Source organism: Somniosus microcephalus, chromosome 4 (genome assembly GCF_052327205.1).
Source record: "Somniosus microcephalus isolate GS21.2 chromosome 4, FLI_Smic_1.0, whole genome shotgun sequence".
Classification (NCBI taxonomy): domain Eukaryota; kingdom Metazoa; phylum Chordata; class Chondrichthyes; order Squaliformes; family Somniosidae; genus Somniosus; species Somniosus microcephalus.
This window is the reverse complement of record NC_140990.1, coordinates 123336690-123355098: the sequence shown is the minus strand read 5'-3', so window position 1 is coordinate 123355098 and position 18409 is coordinate 123336690.

Sequence of the window (18409 nt, the reverse complement as noted above, 5' to 3'; positions counted from 1 at the left end):
AGTGCAGAGTCCAGTTCCCTCTGCTCTGCTCCAACATACCAGAGTGAAGCCCAGTGCAGAGTCCAGTTCCCTCTGCTCTGCTCCAACCTGCCAGAGTGAAGTCCAGTGCACATTCCAGTTCTCTCCGCTCTTCTCCCTGCCAGAGTGAAGCCCAGTGCAGAGTCCAGTTCTCTCCACTCTGCTCCCTGCCAGAGTGAAGCCCAGTGCAGAGCCCAGTTCCCTCTGCTCTGCTCCAACATTCCATGGTGAAGCCCAGTGCAGAGTCCAGTTCCCTCTGCTCTGCTCCATGCCAGAGTGAAGCCCAGTGCAGAGCCCAGATCCCTCTGCTCTGCTCCAACATGCCAGAGTGAAGCACAGTGCAGATTCCAGTTCCCTCTGCTCTGCTCCAACATTCCAGAGTGAAGCACTGTGCAGTGCCCAGTTCCCTCTGCTCTGCTCCAACCTGCCAAAGTGATGCCCAGTGCAGAGCCCAGTTCCCTCTGCTCTGCTCCAACATGCCAGAGTGATGCCCAGTGCAGAGCTTGGTTCCCTCTGCTCTGCTCCAACATGCCAGAGTGAAGCCCAGTGCAGAGTCCAGTTCCCTCTGCTCTGCTCCAACATGCCAGAGTGAAGCCCGGTGCAGAGTCCATTTCCCTCATCTCTGCTCCAACCTGCCAGAGTGAAGCCCAGTGCAGAGCTCAGTTCCCTCTGCTCTGCTCCAACATGCCAGAGTGAAGCCCAGTGCAGAGTCCAGTTCCCTCTGCTCTGCTCCAACATACCAGACTGAAGCCCAGTGCAGAATCCAGTTCCCTCTGCTCTACTCCAACATACCAGAGTGAAGCCCAGTGCAGAGTCCAGTTCCCTCTGCTCTGCTCCAACATACCAGAGTGAAGCCCAGTGCAGAGTCCAGTTCCCTCTGCTCTGCTCCAACCTGCCAGAGTGAAGTCCAGTGCACATTCCAGTTCTCTCCGCTCTTCTCCCTGCCAGAGTGAAGCCCAGTGCAGAGTCCAGTTCCCTCTGCTCTGCTCCATGCCAAAGTGAAGCTCAGTGCAGAGCCCAGTTCCCTCTGCTCTGTTCCATACCAGACTGAAGCCCAGCGCAGAATCCAGTTCCCTCTGCTCTACTCCAACATACCAGAGTGAAGCCCAGTGCAGAGCCCAGTTCCCTCTGCTCTGCTCCAACATACCAGAGTGAAGCAAAGTGCAGAGTCAAGTTCCCTCTGCTCTGCCCAATGCCAGAGTGAACCCCAGTGCAGAGTCCAGTTCCCTCTGCTCTGCTCCAACCTGCCAGAATGAAGCCCAGTGCAGAGTCTAGTTCCCTCTGCTCGGTTCCATGCCAGAGTGAAGCCCAGTGCAGAGTCCAGTTCCCTCTGCTCTGCTCCATGCCAGAGTGAAGCCCAGTGCAGAGTCCAGTTCCCTCTGCTCTGCTCCAGCCTGCCAGAGTGAAGCCCAGTGCAGAGTCCAGTTCCCTCTGCTCTGCTCCGACATTCCAGAGTGAAGCCCAGTGCAGAGTCCAGTTCTCTCCACTTTGCTCCCTGCCAGAGTGAAGCCCAGTGCAGAGCCCAGTTCCCTCTGCTCTGCTCCAACATTCCAGAGTGAAGCCCAGTGCTCAGTCCAGTTCCCTCTGCTCTGCTCCACGCCAGAGTGAAGCCCAGTGCAGAGTCCAGTTCCCTCTGCTCTGCTCCAACATTCCAGAGTGAAGCACAGTGCAGATTCCAGTTCCCTCTGCTCTGCTCCAACATTCCAGAGTGAAGCACAGTGCAGTGCCCAGTTCCCTCTGCTCTGCTCCAACATGCCAGTGTGAAGCCCAGTGCAGAGCCCAGTTCCCTCTGCTCTGCTCCAACATGCCAGAGTGAAGCACAGTGCAGATTCCATTTCCCTCTGCTCTGCTCCAACATTCCAGAGTGAAGCACTGTGCAGTGCCCAGTTCCCTCTGCTCTGCTCCAACCTGCCAGAGTGATGCCCAGTGCAGAGCACAGTTCCCTCTGCTCTGCTCCAACATGCCAGAGTGAAGCCCAGTGCAGAGTCCAGTTCCCTCATCTCTGCTCCAACCTGCCAGAGTAAAGCCCAGTGCAGAATCCAGTTCCCTCTGCTCTGCCCCAACATGCCAGAGTGAAGCACAGTGCAGATTCCAGTTCCCTCTGCTCTGCTCCAACATTCCAGAGTGAAGCACTGTGCAGTGCCCAGTTCCCTCTGCTCTGCTCCAACCTGCCAGAGTGATGCCCAGTGCAGAGTTCAGTTCCCTCTGCTCTGCTCCAACATGCCAGAGTAAAGCCCAGTGCAGAGTCCAGTTCCCTCTGCTCTGCTCCAACATACCAGACTGAAGCCCAGTGCAGAATCCAGTTCCCTCTGCTCTACTCCAACATACCAGAGTGAAGCCCAGTGCAGAGTCCAGTTCCCTCTGCTCTGCTCCAACATACCAGAGTGAAGCCCAGTGCAGAGTCCAGTTCCCTCTGCTCTGCTCCAACCTGCCAGAGTGAAGTCCAGTGCACATTCCAGTTCTCTTCGCTCTGCTCCCTGCCAGAGTGAAGCCCAGTGCAGAGTCCAGTTCCCTCTGCTCTGCTCCATGCCAGAGTGAAGCCCAGTGCAGAGTCCAGTTCCCTCTGCTCTGCTCCATGCCAGAGTGAAGCTCAGTGCAGAGCCCAGTTCCCTCTGCTCTGCTCCATGCCAGAGTGAAGCCCAGTGCAGAGTCCAGTTCCCTCTGCTCTGCTCCAATATGCCAGAGTGAAGCCCAGTGCAGAGTTCAGTTCCCTGTGCTCTGCTCCATTCCAGAGTGAAGCCCAGTGCAGAGCGCAGTTCCCTTTGCTCTACTCCATGCCAGAATGAAGCTCAGGGCAGAGCCCAGTTCCCTCTGCTCTGCTCCATGCCAGAGTGAAGCCCAGTGCAGAGTCCAGTTCCCTCTGCTCTGCTCCATGCCAGAGTGAAGCCCAGTGCAGAGTCCAGTTCCCTCTGCTCTGCTCTAACCTGCCAGAGTGAAGCCCAGTGCAGAGTCCAGGTCCCTCTGCTCTGCACTAACCTGCCAGAGTGAAGCCCAGTGCAGATTCCAGTTCCCTCAGCTCTGCTCCAACATGCCAGAGTGAAGCCCAGTGCAGAGCCCAGTTCCCTCTGCTCTGCTACAACATTCCACAGTGAAGCCCAATGCAGAGTCCAGTTCCCTCTGCTCTGCTCCAACCTGCCAGAGTGAAGCGCAGTGCAGAGTCCAGTTCCCTCTGCTCTGCTCCAACATACCAGAGTGAAGCCCAGTGCAGAGTCCAGTTCCCTCTGCTCTGCTCCAACCTGCCAGAGTGAATTCCAGTGCACATTCCAGTTCTCTCCGCTCTGCTCCCTGCCAGAGTGAAGCCCAGTGCAGAGTCCAGTTCACTCTGCTCTGCTCCATGCCAGAGTGAAGCCCAGTCCAGAGTCCAGTTCCCTCTGCTCTGCTCCATGCCAGAGTGAAGCTCAGTGCAGAGCCCAGTCCCCTCTGCTCCATGCCAGAGTGAAGCCCAGTGCAGATACCAGTTCCCTCTGCTCTGCTCCAACACACCAGACTGAAGCCCAGCGCAGAATCCAGTTCCCTCTGCCCTGCTCCAACATACCAGAGTGAAGCAAAGTGCAGAGTCAAGTTCCCTCTGCTCTGCCCAATGCCAGAGTGAACCCCAGTGCAGAGTCCAGTTCCCTCTGCTCTGCTCCAACCTGCCAGACTGAAGCCCAGTGCAGAGTCCAGTTCCCTCTGCTCTGCTCCAAACTGCCAGAGTGAAGTCAAGTGCAGAGTCCAATTCTCTCCGCTCTGCTCCCTGCCAGAGTGAAGCCCAGTGCAGAGTCCAGTTCCCTCTGCTCTGCTCCATGCCAGAGTGAAGCCCAGTGCAGAGTCCAGTTCCCTCTGCTCTACTCCAACATACCAGAGTGAAGCCCAGTGCAGAGCCCAGTTCCCTCTGCTCTGCTCCAACATACCAGAGTGAAGCAAAGTGCAGAGTCAAGTTCCCTCTGCTCTGCCCAATGCCAGAGTGAACCTCAGTGCAGAGTCCAGTTCCCTCTGCTCTGCTCCAACCTGCCAGAGTGAAGCCCAGTGCAGAGTCAAGTTCCCTCTGCTCGGTTCCATGCCAGAGTGAAGCCCAGTGCAGAGTCCAGTTCCTTCTGCTCTGCTCCAACCTGCCAGAGTGAAGTCCAGTGCAGAGTCCAATTCTCTCCGCTCTGCTCCCTGCCAGAGTGAAGCCCAGTGCAGTGTCCAGTTCCCTCTGCTCTGCTCCATGACAGAGTGAAGCCCAGTGCAGAGTCCAGTTCCCTCTGCGCTGCTCCATGCCAGAGTGAAGCCCAGTGCAGAGTCCTGTTCCCTCTGCTCTGCTCCAACCTGCCAGAGTGAAGCCCAGTGCAGAGTCCAGTTCCCTCTGCTCTGCTCCAACATTCCAGGGTGAAGCCCAGTGCAGAGTACAGTTCTCTCCGCTCTGCTCCCTGCCAGAGTGAAGCCCAGTGCTGAGCCCAGTTCCCTCTGCTCTGCTCCAACATTCCAGAGTGAAGCCCAGTGCAGAGTCCAGTTCCCTCTGCACTGCTCCAATATGCCAGAGTGAAGCCCAGTGCAGAGTTCAGTTCCCTGTGCTCTGCTCCATTCCAGAATGAAGCTCAGTGCAGAGCCCAGTTCCCTCTGCTCTGCTCCATGCCAGAGTGAAGCCCAGTGCAGAGTCCAGTTCCCTCTGCTCTGCTCCATGCCAGAGTGAAGCCCAGTGCAGAGTCCAGGTCCCTCTGCTCTGCTCTAACCTGCCAGAGTGAAGCCCAGTGCAGATTCCAGTTCCCTCAGCTCTGCTCCAACATGCCAGAATGAAGCCCAGTGCAGAGCCCAGTTCCCTCTGCTCTGCTCCAACCTGCCAGAGTGAAGCCCAGTGCAGAGCCCAGTTCCCTCTGCTCTGCTACAACATTCCACAGTGAAGCCCAATGCAGAGTCCAGTTCCCTCTGCTCTGCTCCAACCTGCCAGAGTGAAGCGCAGTGCAGATTCCAGTTCCCTCTGCTCTGCTCCAACATACCAGAGTGAAGCCCAGTGCAGAGTCCAGTTCCCTCTGCTCTGCTCCAACCTGCCAGAGTGAAGTCCAGTGCACATTCCAGTTCTCTCCGCTCTGCTCCCTGCCAGAGTGAAGCCCAGTGCAGAGTCCAGTTCACTCTGCTCTGCTCCATGCCAGAGTGAAGCCCAGTGCAGAGTCCAGTTCCCTCTGCTCTGCTCCATGCTGGAGTGAAGCTCAGTGCAGAGCCCAGTTCCCTCTGCTCTGCTCCATGCCAGAGTGAAGCCCAGTGCAGATACCAGTTCCCTCTGCTCTGCTCCAACATACCAGACTGAAACCCAGCGCAGAATCCAGTTCCCTCTGCTCTACTCCAACATACCAGAGTGAAGCCCACTGCAGAGCCCAGTTCCCTCTGCTCTGCTCCAACATACCAGAGTGAAGCACGTGCAGAGTCAAGTTCCCTCTGCTCTGCCCAATGCCAGAGTGAACCCCAGTGCAGAGTCCAGTTCCCTCTGCTCTGCTCCAACCTGCCAGAGTGAAGCCCAGTGCAGAGTCTAGTTCCCTCTGCTCGGTTCCATGCCAGACTGAAGCCCAGTGCAGAGTCCAGTGCCCTCTGCTCTGCTCCAACCTGCCAGAGTGAAGCCCAGTGCAGAGTCCAGTTCCCTCTGCTCTGCTCCAACATTCCAGAGTGAAGCCCAGTGCAGAGTCCAGTTCTCTCCACTCTGCTCCCTGCCAGAGTGAAGCCCAGTGCAGAGCCCAGTTCCCTCTGCTCTGCTCCAACATTCCAGGGTGAAGCCCAGTGCAGAGTCCAGTTCCCTCTGCTCTGCTCCATGCCAGAGTGAAGCCCAGTGCAGAGTCCAGTTCCCTCTGCTCTGCTCCAACATGCCAGAGCGAAGCACAGTGCAGATTCCAGTTCCCTCTGCTCTGCTCAAACATTCCAGAGTGAAGCACAGTGCAGTGCCCAGTTCCCTCTGCTCTGCTCCAACATGCCAGTGTGAAGCCCGGTGCAGAGCCCAGTTCCCTCTGCTCTGCTCCAACATGCCAGAGTGAAGCACAGTGCAGATTCCAGTTCCCTCTGCTCTGCTCCAACATTCCAGAGTGAAGCACTGTGCAGTGCCCAGTTCCCTCTGCTCTGCTCCAACCTGCCAGAGTGATGCCCAGTGCAGAGCCCAGTTCCCTCTGCTCTGCTCCAACATGCCAGAGTGATGCCCAGTGCAGAGCTTGGTTCCCTCTGCTCTGCTCCAACATGCCAGAGTGAAGCCCAGTGCAGAATCCAGTTCCCTCTGCTCTGCTCCAACATGCCAGAGTGAAGCCCGGTGCAGAGTCCATTTCCCTCATCTCTGCTCCAACCTGCCAGAGTGAAGCACAGTGCAGAGCTCAGTTCCCTCTGCTCTGCTCCAACATGCCAGAGTGAAGCCCAGTCCAGAGTCCAGTTCCCTCTGCTCTGCTCCAACATACCAGACTGAAGCCCAGTGCAGAATCCAGTTCCCTCTGCTCTACTCCAACATACCAGAGTGAAGCCCAGTGCAGAGTCCAGTTCCCTCTGCTCTGCTCCAACATACCAGAGTGAAGCCCAGTGCAGAGTCCAGTTCCCTCTGCTCTGCTCCAACCTGCCAGAGTGAAGTCCAGTGCACATTCCAGTTCTCTCCGCTCTTCTCCCTGCCAGAGTGAAGCCCAGTGCAGAGTCCAGTTCCTCTGCTCTGCTCCATGCCAGAGTGAAGCCCAGTGCAGAGTCCAGTTCCCTCTGCTCTGCTCCATGCCAGAGTGAAGCTCAGTGCAGAGCCCAGTTCCCTCTGCTCTGCTCCATACCAGACTGAAGCCCAGCGCAGAATCCAGTTCCCTCTGCTCTACTCCAACATACCAGAGTGAAGCCCAGTGCAGAGCCCAGTTCCCTCTGCTCTGCTCCAACATACCAGAGTGAAGCAAAGTGCAGAGTCAAGTTCCCTCTGCTCTGCCCAATGCCAGAGTGAACCCCAGTGCAGAGTCCTCTTCCCTCTTCTCTGCTCCAACCTGCCAGAGTGAAGCCCAGTGCAGAGTCTAGTTCCCTCTGCTTGGTTCCATGCCAGAGTGAAGCCCAGTGCAGAGTCCAGTTCCCTCTGCTCTGCTGCATGCCAGAGTGAAGCCCAGTGCAGAGTCCAGTTCCCTCTGCTCTGCTCCAGCCTGCCAGAGTGAAGCCCAGTGCAGAGTCCAGTTCCCTCTGCTCTGCTCCAACATTCCAGAGTGAAGCCCAGTGCAGAGTCCAGTTCTCTCCACTCTGCTCCCTGCCAGAGTGAAGCCCAGTGCAGAGCCCAGTTCCCTCTGCTCTGCTCCAACATTCCAGAGTGAAGCCCAGTGCACAGTCCAGTTCCCTCTGCTGTGCTCCACGCCAGAGTGAAGCCCAGTGCAGAGTCCAGTTCCCTCTGCTCTGCTCCAACATGCCAGAGTGAAGCACAGTGCAGATTCCAGTTCCCTCTGCTCTGCTCCAACATTCCAGAGTGAAGCACAGTGCAGTGCCCAGTTCCCTCTGCTCTGCTCCAACATGCCAGTGTGAAGCCCAGTGCAGAGCCCAGTTCCCTCTGCTCTGCTCCAACATGCCAGAGTGAAGCACAGTGCAGATTCCAGTTCCCTCTGCTCTGCTCCAACATTCCAGAGTGAAGCACTGTGCAGTGCCCAGTTCCCTCTGCTCTGCTCCAACCTGCCAGAGTGATGCCCAGTGCAGAGCACAGTTCCCTCTGCTCTGCTCCAACATGCCAGAGTGAAGCCCAGTGCAGAGTCCAGTTCCCTCATCTCTGCTCCAACCTGCCAGAGTAAAGCCCAGTGCAGAATCCAGTTCCCTCTGCTCTGCTCCAACATGCCAAAGTGAAGCACAGTGCAGATTCCAGTTCCCTCTGCTCTGCTCCAACATTCTAGAGTGAAGCACTGTGCAGTGCCCAGTTCCCTCTGCTCTGCTCCAACCTGCCAGAGTGATGCCCAGTGCAGAGTTCAGATCCCTCTGCTCTGCTCCAACATGCCAGAGTAAAGCCCAGTGCAGAGTCCAGTTCCCTCTGCTCTGCTCCAACATACCAGACTGAAGCCCAGTGCAGAATCCAGTTCCCTCTGCTCTACTCCAACATACCAGAGTGAAGCCCAGTGCAGAGTTCAGTTCCCTCTGCTTTGCTCCAACATACCAGAGTGAAGCCCAGTGCAGAGTCCAGTTCCCTCTGCTCTGCTCCAAGCTGCCAGAGTGAAGTCCAGTGCACATTCCAGTTCTCTCCGCTCTGCTCCCTGCCAGAGTGAAGCCCAGTGCAGAGTCCAGTTCCCTCTGCTCTGCTCCATGCCAGAGTGAAGCCCAGTGCAGAGTCCAGTTCCCTCTGCTCTGCTCCATGCCAGAGTGAAGCTCAGTGCAGAGCCCAGTTCCCTCTGCTCTGCTCCATGCCAGAGTGAAGCCCAGTGCAGATACCAATTCCCTCTGCTCTGCTCCAACATACCAGCCTGAAGCCCAGCGCAGAATCCAGTTCCCTCTGCTCTACTCCAACATACCAGAGTGAAGCCCAGTGCTGAGCTCAGTTCCCTCTGCTCTGCTCCAACATTCCAGAGTGAAGCCCAGTGCAGAGTCCAGTTCCCTCTGCTCTGCTCCAATATGCCAGAGTGAAGCCCAGTGCAGAGTTCAGTTCCCTGTGCTCTGCTCCATTCCAGAGTGAAGCCCAGTGCAGAGCGCAGTTCCCTTTGCTCTACTCCATGCCAGAATGAAGCTCAGGGCAGAGCCCAGTTCCCTCTGCTCTGCTCCATGCCAGAGTGAAGCCCAGTGCAGAGTCCAGTTCCCTCTGCTCTGCTCCATGCCAGAGTGAAGCCCAGTGCAGAGTCCAGGTCCCTCTGCTCTGCTCTAACCTGCCAGAGTGAAACCCAGTGCAGATTCCAGTTCCCTCAGCTCTGCTCCAACATGCCAGAGTGAAGCCCAGTGCAGAGCCCAGTTCCCTCTGCTCTGCTCCAACCTGCCAGAGTGAAGCCCAGTGCAGAGCCCAGTTCCCTCTGCTCTGCTACAACATTCCACAGTGAAGCCCAATGCAGAGTCCAGTTCCCTCTGCTCTGCTCCAACCTGCCAGAGTGAAGCGCAGTGCAGAGTCCAGTTCCCTCTGCTCTGCTCCAACATACCAGAGTGAAGCCCAGTGCAGAGTCCAGTTCCCTCTGCTCTGCTCCAACATGCCAGAGTGAAGCCCGGTGCAGAGTCCATTTCCCTCTTCTCTGCTCCAACCTGCCACAGTGAAGCCCAGTGCAGAGTTCAGTTCCCTCTGCTCTGCTCCAACATGCCAGAGTGAAGCCCAGTGCAGAGTCCAGTTCCCTCTGCTCTGCTCCAACATACCAGACTGAAGCCCAGTGCAGAATCCAGTTCCCTCTGCTCTATTCCAACATACCAGAGTGAAGCCCAGTGCAGAGTCCAGTTCCCTCTGCTCTGCTCCAACATACCAGAGTGAAGCCCAGTGCCGAGTCCCGATCCCTCTGCTCTGCTCCAACATACCACAGTGAAACCCAGTGCAGAGTCCAGGTCCCACTGCTCTGCTCCAAGCTGCCAGAGTAAAGCCCAGTTCCCTCTGCTCTGCTCCATGCCAGAGTAAAGCCCATTGCAGAATCCAATATCCTCTGATCTGCTCCATGCCAGAGTGAAGCCCAGTGCAGATACCAGTTCCCTCTGCTCTGCTCCAACATACCAGACTGAAGCCCAGCGCAGAATCCAGTTCTCTCTGCTCTACTCCAACATCCCAGAGTGAAGCCCAGTGCAGAGACCAGTTCCCTCTGCTCTGCTCCAACATACCAGAGTGAAGCAAAGTGCAGAGTCAAGTTCCCTCTGCTCTGCCCAATGCCAGAGTGAACCCCAGTGCAGAGTCCAGTTCCCTCTGCTCTGCTCCAACCTGCCAGAGTGAAGCCCAGTGCAGAGTCTAGTTCCCTCTGCTCGGTTCCATGCCAGAGTGAAGCCCAGTGCAGAGTCCAGTTCCCTCTGCTCTGCTCCATGCCAGAGTGAAGCCCAGTGCAGAGTCCAGTTCCCACTGCTCTGCTCCAACCTGCCAGAATGAAGCCCAGTGCAGAGTCCAGTTCCCTTTGCTCTGCTCCAACATTCCAGAGTGAAGCCCAGTGCACAGTCCAGTTCTCTCCACTCTGCTCCCTGCCAGAGTGAAGCCCAGTGCAGAGCCCAGTTCCCTCTGCTCTGCTCCAACATTCCAGAGTGAAGCCCAGTGCACAGTCCAGTTCCCTCTGCTCTGCTCCACGCCAGAGTGAAGCCCAGTGCAGAGTCCAGTTCCCTCTGCTCTGCTCCAACATGCCAGAGTGAAGCACAGTGCAGATTCCAGTTCCCTCTGCTCTGCTCCAACATTCCAGAGTGAAGCACAGTGCAGTGCCCAGTTCCCTCTGCTCTGCTCCAACATGCCAGTGTGAAGCCCAGTGCAGAGCCCAGTTCCCTCTGCTCTGCTCCAACATGCCAGAGTGAAGCACAGTGCATATTCCAGTTCCCTCTGCTCTGCTCCTACATTCCAGAGTGAAGCACAGTGCAGTGCCCAGTTCCCTCTGCTCTGCTCCAACATGCCAGTGTGAAGCCCAGTGCAGAGCCCAGTTCCCTCTGCTCTGCTCCAACATGCCAGAGTGAAGCACAGTGCAGATTCCAGTTCCCTCTGCTCTGCTCCAACATTCCAGAGTGAAGCACTGTGCAGTGCCCAGTTCCCTCTGCTCTGCTCCAACCTGCCAGAGTGATGCCCAGTGCAGAGCACAGTTCCCTCTGCTCTGCTCCAACCAGCCAGAGTGAAGCCCAGTGCAGAGTCCAGTTCCCTCTGCTCTGCTCCATGCCAGAGTGAAGCCCAGTGCAGAGTCCAGTTCCCTCTGCTCTGCTCCATGCCAGAGTGAAGCTCAGTGCAGATCCCAGTTCCCTCTGCTCTGCTCCATGCCAGAGTGAAGCCCAGTGCAGATACCAGTTCCCTCTGCTCTGCTCCAAAATACCAGACTGAAGCCCAGCGCAGAATCCAGTTCCCTCTGCTCTACTCCAACATACCAGAGTGAAGCCCAGTGCAGAGCTCAGTTCCCTCTGCTCTGCTCCAACATACCAAAGTGAAGCAAAGTGCAGAGTCAAGTTCCCTCTGCTCTGCCCAATGCCAGAGTGATCCCCAGTGCAGAGTCCACTTCCCTCTGCTCTGCTCCAACCTGCCAGAGTGAAGCCCAGTGCAGAGTCTAGTTCCCTCTGCTCGGTTCCATGCCAGAGTGAAGCCCAGTGCAGAGTCCAGTTCCCTCTGCTCTGCTCCATGCCAGAGTGAAGCCCAGTGCAGAGTCCAGTTCCCTCTGCTCTGCTCCAACCTGCCAGAGTGAAGCCCAGTGCAGAGTCCAGTTCCCTCTGCTCTGCTCCAACATTCCAGAGTGAAGCCCAGTGCAGAGTCCAGTTCTCTCCACTCTGCTCCCTGCCAGAGTGAAGCCCAGTGCAGAGCCCAGTTCCCTCTGCTCTGCTCCAGCATTCCAGAGTGAAGCCCAGTGCACAGTCCAGTTCCCTCTGCTCTGATCCACGCCAGAGTGAAGCCCAGTGCAGAGTCCAGTTCCCTCTGCTCTGCTCCAACATGCCAGAGTGAAGCACAGTGCAGATTCCAGTTCCCTCTGCTCCGCTCCAACATTCCAGAGTGAAGCACAGTGCAGTGCCCAGTTCCCTCTGCTCTGCTCCAACATGCCAGTGTTAAGCCCAGTGCAGAGCCCAGTTCCCTCTGCTCTGCTCCAACATGCCAGAGTGAAGCACAGTGCAGATTCCAGTTCCCTCTGCTCTGCTCCAACATTCCAGAGTGAAGCACTTTGCAGTGCCCAGTTCCCTCTGCTCTGCTCCAACATTCCAGAGTGAAGCACTGTGCAGTGCCCAGTTCCCTCTGCTCTGCTCCAACATGCCAGAGTGATGCCCAGTGCAGAGCACAGTTCCCTTTGCTCTGCTCCAACATGCCAGAGTGAAGCCCAGTACAGAGTCCAGTTCCCTCATCTCTGCTCCAACCTGCCAGAGTAAAGCCCAGTGCAGAATCCAGTTCCCTCTGCTCTGCTCCAACATGCCAGAGTGAAGCACAGTGCAGATTCCAGTTCCCTCTGCTCTGCTCCAACATTCCAGAGTGAAGCACTGTGCAGTGCCCAGTTCCCTCTGCTTTGCTCCAACCTGCCAGAGTGATGCCCAGTGCAGAGTTCAGTTCCCTCTGCTATGCTCCAACATGCCAGAGTGAAGCCCAGTGCAGAGCCCAGTTCCCTCTGCTCTGCTCCAACATACCAGACTGAAGCCCAGTGCAGAATCCAGTTCCCTCTGCTCTACTCCAACATACCAGAGTGAAGCCCAGTGCAGAGTCCAGTACCCTCTGCTCTGCTCCAACATACCAGAGTGAAGCCCAGTGCAGAGTCCAGTTCCCTCTGCTCTGCTCCAACCTGCCAGAGTGAAGTCCAGTGCACATTCCAGATCTCTCCGCTCTGCTCCCTGCCAGAGTGAAGCCCAGTGCAGAGTCCAGTTCCCTCTGCTCTGCTCCATGCCAGAGTGAAGCTCAGTGCAGAGCCCAGTTCCCTCTGCTCTGCTCCATGCCAGAGTGAAGCCCAGTGCAGATACCAATTCCCTCTGCTCTGCTCCAACATACCAGACGGAAGCCCAGCGCAGAATCCAGTTCCCTCTGCTCTACTCCAACATACCAGAGTGAAGTCCAGTGCTGAGCCCAGTTCCCTCTGCTCTGCTCCAACATTCCAGAGTGAAGCCCAGTGCAGAGTCCACTTCCCTCTGCTCTGCTCCAATAAGCCAGAGTGAAGCCCAGTGCAGAGTTCAGTTCCCTGTGCTCTGCTCCATTCCAGAGTGAAGCACAGTGCAGAGCGCAGTTCCCTTTGCTCTACTCCATGCCAGAATGAAGCTCAGGGCAGAGCCCAGTTCCCTCTGCTCTGCTCCATGCCAGAGTGAAGCCCAGTGCAGAGTCCAGTTCCCTCTGCTCTGCTCCATGCCAGAGTGAAGCCCAGTGCAGAGTCCAGGTCCCTCTGCTCTGCTCTAACCTGCCAGAGTGAAGCCCAGTGAAGATTCCACTTCCCTCAGCTCTGCTCCAACATGCCAGAGTGAAGTCCTGTGCAGAGCCCAGTTCCCTCTGCTCTGCTCCAACCTGCCAGAGTGAAGCCCAGTGCAGAGCCCAGTTCCCTCTGCTCTGCTACAACATTCCACAGTGAAGCCCAATGCAGAGTCCAGTTCCCTCTGCTCTTCTCCAACCTGCCAGTGTGAAGCGCAGTGCAGAGTCCAGTTCCCTCTGCTCTGCTCCAACATACCAGAGTGAAGCCCAGTGTAGAGTCCAGTTCCCTCTGCTCTGCTCCAACCTGCCAGAGTGAAGTCCAGTGCACATTCCTGTTCTCTCCGCTCTGTTCCCTGCCAGAGTGAAGCCCAGTGCAGAGTCCAGTTCACTCTGCTCTGCTCCATGCCAGAGTGAAGCCCAGTGCAGAGTCCAGATCCCTCTGCTCTGCTCCATGCCAGAGTGAAGCTCAGTGCAGAGCACAGTTCCCTCTGCTCTGCTCCATGCCAGAGTGAAGCCCAGTGCAGATACCAGTTCCCTCTGCTCTGCTCCAACATACCAGACTGAAGCCCAGCGCAGAATCCAGTTCCCTCTGCTCTACTCCAACATACCAGAGTGAAGCCCAGTGCAGAGCCCAGTTCCCTCTGCTCTGCTCCAACATACCAGAGTGAAGCACGTGCAGAGTCAAGTTCCCTCTGCTCTGCCCAATGCCAGAGTGAACCCCAGTGCAGAGTCCAGTTCCCTCTGCTCTGCTCCAACCTGCCAGAGTGAAGCCCAGTGCAGACTCTAGTTCCCTCTGCTCGGTTCCATGCCAGACTGAAGCCCAGTGCAGAGTCCAGTGCCCTCTGCTCTGCTCCAACTTGCCAGAGTGAAGCCCAGTGCAGAGTCCAGTTCCTTCTGCTCTGCTCCAACATTCCAGAGTGAAGCCCAGTGCAGAGTCCAGTTCTCTCCACTCTGCTCCCTGCCAGAGTGAAGCCCAGTGCAGAGCCCAGTTCCCTCTGCTCTGATCCAACATTCCAGAGTGAAGCCCATTGCAGAGTCCAGTTCCCTCTGCTCTGCTCCATGCCAGAGTGAAGCCCAGTGCAGAGTCCAGTTCCCTCTGCTCTGCTCCAACATGCCAGAGTGAAGCACAGTGCAGATTCCAGTTCCCTCTGCTCTGCTCCAACATTCCAGAGTGAAGCACAGTGCAGTGCCGAGTTCCCTCTGCTCTGCTCCAACCTGCCAGTGTGATGCCCAGTGCAGAGCCCAGTTCCCTCTGCTCTGCTCCAACATGCCAGAGTGATGCCCAGTGCAGAGCTTGGTTCCCTCTGCTCTGCTCCAACATGCCAGAGTGAAGCCCAGTGCAGAGTCCAGTTCCCTCTGCTCTGCTCCAACATGCCAGAGTGAAGCCCGGTGCAGAGTCCATTTCCCTCATCTCTGCTCCAACCTGCCAGAGTGAAGCCCAGTGCAGAGTCCAGTTCCCTCTGCTCTGCTCCAACATACCAGACTGAAGCCCAGTGCAGAATCCAGTTCCCTCTGCTCTACTCCAACTTACCAGAGTGAAGCCCAGTGCAGAGTCCAGTTCCCTCTGCTCTGCTCCAACATACCAGAGTGAAGCCCAGTGCAGAGTCCAGTTCCCTCTGCTCTGCTCCAACCTGCCAGAGTGAAGTCCAGTGCACATTCCAGTTCTCTCCGCTCTGCTCCCTGCCAGAGTGAAGCCCAGTGCAGAGTCCAGTTCCCTCTGCTCTGCTCCATGCCAGAGTGAAGCCCAGTGCAGAGTCCAGTTCCCTCTGCTCTGCTCCATGCCAGAGTGAAGCTCAGTGCAGAGCCCAATTCCCTCTGCTCTGCTCCATGCCAGAGTGAAGCCCAGTGCAGATACTAGTTCCCTCTGCTCTGCTCCACCATACCAGACTGAAGCCCAGCGCAGAATCCAGTTCCCTCTGCTCTACTCCAACATACCAGAGTGAAGCCCAGTGCAGAGCCCAGTTCCCTCTGCTCTGCTCCAACATACCAGAGTGAAGCAAAGTGCAGAGTCAAGTTCCCTCTGCTCTGCCCAATGCCAGAGTGAACCCCAGTGCAGAGTCCAGTTCCCTCTGCTCTGCTCCAACCTGCCAGAGTGAAGCCCAGTGCAGAGTCTAGTTCCCTCTGCTCGGTTCCATGCCAGAGTGAAGCCCAGTGCAGAGCCCAGTTCCCTCTGCTCTGCTCCAACATGCCAGAGTGAAGCACAGTGCAGATTCCAGTTCCCTCTGCTCTGCTCCAACATTCCAGAGTGAAGCACTGTGCAGTGCCCAGTTCCCTCTGCTCTGCTCCAACCTGCCAGAGTGATGCCCAGTGCAGAGCACAGTTCCCTCTGCTCTGCTCCAACCAGCCAGAGTGAAGCCCAGTGCAGAGTCCAGTTCCCTCTGCTCTGCTCCATGCCAGAGTGAAGCCCAGTGCAGAGTCCAGTTCCCTCTGCTCTGCTCCATGCCAGAGTGAAGCTCAGTGCAGAGCCCAGTTCCCTCTGCTCTGCTCCATGCCAGAGTGAAGCCCAGTGCAGATACCAGTTCCCTCTGCTCTGCTCCAAAATACCAGACTGAAGCCCAGCGCAGAATCCAGTTCCCTCTGCTCTACTCCAACATACCAGAGTGAAGCCCAGTGCAGAGCCCAGTTCCCTCTGCTCTGCTCCAACATACCAAAGTGAAGCAAAGTGCAGAGTCAAGTTCCCTCTGCTCTGCCCAATGCCAGAGTGATCCCCAGTGCAGAGTCCACTTCCCTCTGCTCTGCTCCAACCTGCCAGAGTGAAGCCCAGTGCAGAGTCTAGTTCCCTCTGCTCGGTTCCATGCCAGAGTGAAGCCCAGTGCAGAGTCCAGTTCCCTCTGCTCTGCTCCATGCCAGAGTGAAGCCCAGTGCAGAGTCCAGTTCCCTCTGCTCTGCTCCAACCTGCCAGAGTGAAGCCCAGTGCAGAGTCCAGTTCCCTCTGCTCTGCTCCAACATTCCAGAGTGAAGCCCAGTGCAGAGTCCAGTTCTCTCCACTCTGCTCCCAGCCAGAGTGAAGCCCAGTGCAGAGCCCAGTTCCCTCTGCTCTGCTCCAGCATTCCAGAGTGAAGCCCAGTGCACAGTCCAGTTCCCTCTGCTCTGATCCACGCCAGAGTGAAGCCCAGTGCAGAGTCCAGTTCCCTCTGCTCTGCTCCAACATGCCAGAGTGAAGCACAGTGCAGATTCCAGTTCCCTCTGCTCCGCTCCAACATTCCAGAGTGAAGCACAGTGCAGTGCCCAGTTCCCTCTGCTCTGCTCCAACATGCCAGTGTTAAGCCCAGTGCAGAGCCCAGTTCCCTCTGCTCTGCTCCAACATGCCAGAGTGAAGCACAGTGCAGATTCCAGTTCCCTCTGCTCTGCTCCAACATTCCAGAGTGAAGCACTTTGCAGTGCCCAGTTCCCTCTGCTCTGCTCCAACATTCCAGAGTGAAGCACTGTGCAGTGCCCAGTTCCCTCTGCTCTGCTCCAACATGCCAGAGTGATGCCCAGTGCAGAGCACAGTTCCCTTTGCTCTGCTCCAACATGCCAGAGTGAAGCCCAGTACAGAGTCCAGTTCCCTCATCTCTGCTCCAACCTGCCAGAGTAAAGCCCAGTGCAGAATCCAGTTCCCTCTGCTCTGCTCCAACATGCCAGAGTGAAGCACAGTGCAGATTCCAGTTCCCTCTGCTCTGCTCCAACATTCCAGAGTGAAGCACTGTGCAGTGCCCAGTTCCCTCTGCTTTGCTCCAACCTGCCAGAGTGATGCCCAGTGCAGAGTTCAGTTCCCTCTGCTATGCTCCAACATGCCAGAGTGAAGCCCACTGCAGAGCCCAGTTCCCTCTGCTCTGCTCCAACATACCAGACTGAAGCCCAGTGCAGAATCCAGTTCCCTCTGCTCTACTCCAACATACCAGAGTGAAGCCCAGTGCAGAGTCCAGTACCCTCTGCTCTGCTCCAACATACCAGAGTGAAGCCCAGTGCAGAGTCCAGTTCCCTCTGCTCTGCTCCAACCTGCCAGAGTGAAGTCCAGTGCACATTCCAGTTCTCTCCGCTCTGCTCCCTGCCAGAGTGAAGCCCAGTGCAGAGTCCAGTTCCCTCTGCTCTGCTCCATGCCAGAGTGAAGCTCAGTGCAGAGCCCAGTTCCCTCTGCTCTGCTCCATGCCAGAGTGAAGCCCAGTGCAGATACCAATTCCCTCTGCTCTGCTCCAACATACCAGATGGAAGCCCAGCGCAGAATCCAGTTCCCTCTGCTCTACTCCAACATACCAGAGTGAAGTCCAGTGCTGAGCCCAGTTCCCTCTCCTCTGCTCCAACATTCCAGAGTGAAGCCCAGTGCAGAGTCCAGTTCCCTCTGCTCTGCTCCAATAAGCCAGAGTGAAGCCCAGTGCAGAGTTCAGTTCCCTGTGCTCTGCTCCATTCCAGAGTGAAGCACAGTGCAGAGCGCAGTTCCCTTTGCTCTACTCCATGCCAGAATGAAGCTCAGGGCAGAGCCCAGTTCCCTCTGCTCTGCTCCATGCCAGAGTGAAGCCCAGTGCAGAGTCCAGTTCCCTCTGCTCTGCTCCATGCCAGAGTGAAGCCCAGTGCAGAGTCCAGGTCCCTCTGCTCTGCTCTAACCTGCCAGAGTGAAGCCCAGTGAAGATTCCACTTCCCTCAGCTCTGCTCCAACATGCCAGAGTGAAGTCCTGTGCAGAGCCCAGTTCCCTCTGCTCTGCTCCAACCTGCCAGAGTGAAGCCCAGTGCAGAGCCCAGTTCCCTCTGCTCTGCTACAACATTCCACAGTGAAGCCCAATGCAGAGTCCAGTTCCCTCTGCTCTTCTCCAACCTGCCAGTGTGAAGCGCAGTGCAGAGTCCAGTTCCCTCTGCTCTGCTCCAACATACCAGAGTGAAGCCCAGTGTAGAGTCCAGTTCCCTCTGCTCTGCTCCAACCTGCCAGAGTGAAGTCCAGTGCACATTCCTGTTCTCTCCGCTCTGTTCCCTGCCAGAGTGAAGCCCAGTGCAGAGTCCAGTTCACTCTGCTCTGCTCCATGCCAGAGTGAAGCCCAGTGCAGAGTCCAGATCCCTCTGCTCTGCTCCATGCCAGAGTGAAGCTCAGTGCAGAGCACAGTTCCCTCTGCTCTGCTCCATGCCAGAGTGAAGCCCAGTGCAGATACCAGTTCCCTCTGCTCTGCTCCAACATACCAGACTGAAGCCCAGCGCAGAATCCAGTTCCCTCTGCTCTACTCCAACATACCAGAGTGAAGCCCAGTGCAGAGCCCAGTTCCCTCTGCTCTGCTCCAACATACCAGAGTGAAGCACGTGCAGAGTCAAGTTCCCTCTGCTCTGCCCAATGCCAGAGTGAACCCCAGTGCAGAGTCCAGTTCCCTCTGCTCTGCTCCAACCTGCCAGAGTGAAGCCCAGTGCAGACTCTAGTTCCCTCTGCTCGGTTCCATGCCAGACTGAAGCCCAGTGCAGAGTCCAGTGCCCTCTGCTCTGCTCCAACTTGCCAGAGTGAAGCCCAGTGCAGAG